Source organism: Physeter macrocephalus, chromosome 15 (assembly GCF_002837175.3).
Source record: "Physeter macrocephalus isolate SW-GA chromosome 15, ASM283717v5, whole genome shotgun sequence".
In the NCBI taxonomy this organism is placed as follows: domain Eukaryota; kingdom Metazoa; phylum Chordata; class Mammalia; order Artiodactyla; family Physeteridae; genus Physeter; species Physeter macrocephalus.
In genome coordinates this window covers 75577169-75579938 of record NC_041228.1, presented here as the reverse complement: position 1 = coordinate 75579938, position 2770 = coordinate 75577169, and the positions used below count along the sequence as shown (strand labels likewise).

General features: G+C 41.3%; 1 long non-coding RNA gene across 1 annotated transcript in view; it reads left to right on the top strand.

The window, feature by feature from the left end:
* Window positions 1-2291, top strand: part of LOC129392841 (uncharacterized) — a 7971-nt gene extending 5680 nt beyond the window's left edge. Inside the window, exon 3 of the long non-coding RNA XR_008619490.1 lies at window positions 2005-2291. This is a non-coding gene — a long non-coding RNA (uncharacterized lncRNA). The remainder of the gene's footprint in view (window positions 1-2004) is intronic.
* Window positions 2292-2770: the final 479 nt, after the last annotated feature.

Genomic DNA, 2770 nt, shown 5'->3' with positions numbered 1-2770 from the left:
AGGTGATACCTCCCTGTAGTTTTGATTTGCATTTCTCTAATAATTAGTGATGTTGAGCAGCTTTTCATGTGCCTCTTGGCCATCTGTATATCTTCTTTGGAGAAATGTCTATTTAGGTCTTCTGCCCATTTTTGGATTGGGTTGTTTATTTATACTCAGCTGCATGAGCTGTTTATATATTTTGGAGATTAATCTTTTGATTTGCAAATATTTTCTCCCATTCTGAGGGTTGTCTTTTTGTCTTGTTTATAGTTTCCTTTGCTGTGCAAAAGCTTTTTAACTTTCATTAGATCCTATTTGTTTATTTTTGTTTTTATTTCCATTACTCGAGGAGGTGGGTCAAAAAAGATCTTCTTGTGATATATGTCAAAGGGTGTTCTTCCTATGTTTTCCTCGAAGAGTTTTATAGCGTCTGGTTTTACATTGAGGTCTTTAATCCATTTTGAGTTTACTTTTATGTGTGGTGTTAGGGACTGTTCTAATTTCATTCTTTTACATGTAGCTGTCCAGTTTTCCCAGCACCACTTATTGAAGAGACTGTCTTTTCTCCATTGTATATCCTTGCCTCGTTTGTCATAGATTAATTGACCATAGGTGTGTGGGTTTATCTCTGGGCTTTCCATCCTGTTCCATTAATCTATATTTCTGTTTTTGTGCCAGTACCATGCTGTCTTGATTACTGTAGCTTTGTAGTATAGTCTGAAGTCATGGAGTCTGATTCCTCCAGCTCTGTTTTTTTTCCCTCAAGATTGTTTTCGCTATTCAGGGTCCTTTGTGTCTCCATACAAATTTTAAGATTTTTTTGTTCTAGTTCTGTAAAAAATGGCATTGGTAATTTAATAGAGATTGCATTGAATCTGTAGATTGCTTTGGGTAGTATAGTCATTTTCACAATATTGATTCTTCCAATCCAAGAACATGGTGTATCTCTCCATCTTTTTGTGTCATCTTTGATTTCTTTCATCAGTGTCTTATAGTTTTCTGAGTACAGGTCTTTTACCTCCCTAGTTAGGTTTATTCCTAGGTATTTTATTCTTTTTGTTGCAATGGCGAATGGGATTGTTTCCTTAATTTCTCTTTCTGATCTTTCATTGTTAGTGTATAGGAATGCAAGAGATTTCTGTGCATTAATTTTGTATCCTGCAACTTTACCAAATTCATTGATTAGCTCTAGTAGTTTTCGGGTGGCATCTTTCGGATTCTCTATGTATAGTATCATGTCATCTGCAAACAGTGACAGTTTTACTCCTTTTCCAATTTGTATTCCTTTTATTTCTTTTTCTTCTCTGATTGCCGTGGTTAGGAATTCCAAAACTATGTTGAATAATAGTGGCAAGAGTGGACATCCTTCTCTTGTTCCTGATCTTAGAGGAAATGCTTTCAGTTCTTCACCACTGAGAATGATGTTTGTAGTGGGTTTGTCAATTGATTTGCATATATTGAAGAATCCTTGCATCCCTGGGATAAATCCCACTTGATCATGGTGTATGATCCTTTTAACGTGTTGTTGGATTCTGTTTGCTAGTGGTCTATTGAAGATTTTTGCATCTATATTCATCAGTGATATTGGTCTGTAATTTTCTTTTTTTGTAGTACCTCTGTCTGGTTTTGGTATCAGGGTGATGGTGGCCTCGTAGAATGAGTTTGGGAGTGTTCCTTCATCTGCAATTTTTTTGGAATAGTTTAAGAAGGATGGCTGTTAGCTCTTCTCTAAATGTTTGCTAGAATTCACCTGTGAAGCCATCTGTTCCTTCATCTGGTACATAGTCCTCTGCCTTTTCATTTTGTCTATCTTTCTGTGAATGTGGTTTTCATTCCACAGGCTGCAGGATTGTAGTTCTTCTTGCCTCTGCTGTCTGCCCTCTGGTGGATGAGGCTATCTAAGAGGCTTGAGCAAGTTTCCTGATGGGAGGGACTGGTGGTGGGTAGAGCTGGTGTGCAGAGCTCAGTAAAACCTTAATCCTCTTGTCTGCTGATGGGTGAGGCTAAGTTCTCTCCCTGTAGGTTATTTGGCCTGAGGCGACCCAACACTGGAGCCTGCAGGCAATTTGGTGGGGCTAATGGCAGACTCTAGGAGGGCTCACGCCAAGGAGTTCTTCTCAGAATTTCTGCTGCCAGTGTCCTTGTCTCCGCAGTGAGCCACAGCTGCCCCCCACCTCTGCAGGAGACCCTCCAACACTAGCAGGTAGGTCTGGTTCAGTCTCCTACGGGGTCACTGCTCCTTCCCCCTGGGTCCTGATGTGCACACGGCTTTGTGTGTGCCCTCCAAGAGTGGAGTCTCTTGTTTCCCCCAGTCCTGTCGAAATTCTGCAATCAAATCCCGCTAACCTTCAAAGTCTGACTCTCTGGGAATTCCTCCTCCCATTGCCTGACCCCCAGGTTGGGAAGCATGACGTGGGGCTCAGAACCTTCACTCCAGGGGGTGGACTTCTGTGGTATAACGTTCTCCAGTTTGTGAGCCACCCACAAACTGGGATTTGATTTTATTGTGATTGTGCCCCTCCTACCGTCTCATTGCAGCTTCTCCTTTTGTCTTTGAATGTGGGAGATCTTTTTCGGTGAGTTCTACTGTTTTCCTGTCGATGATTATTCAGCAGTTAGTTGTGATTCTGGCGCTCTCGCAAGAGGGAGTGAGCACACGTCTTTCTACTCCATCATCTTGAACCAATCTCCCCAGGCCCCTCTGATTTTAAATTCCTAATACTTTGAAGCTGCTCAGGATTCCACAGTAGGTCTCAGCCAGACATGTCCAGCAGAATAACCTACAATG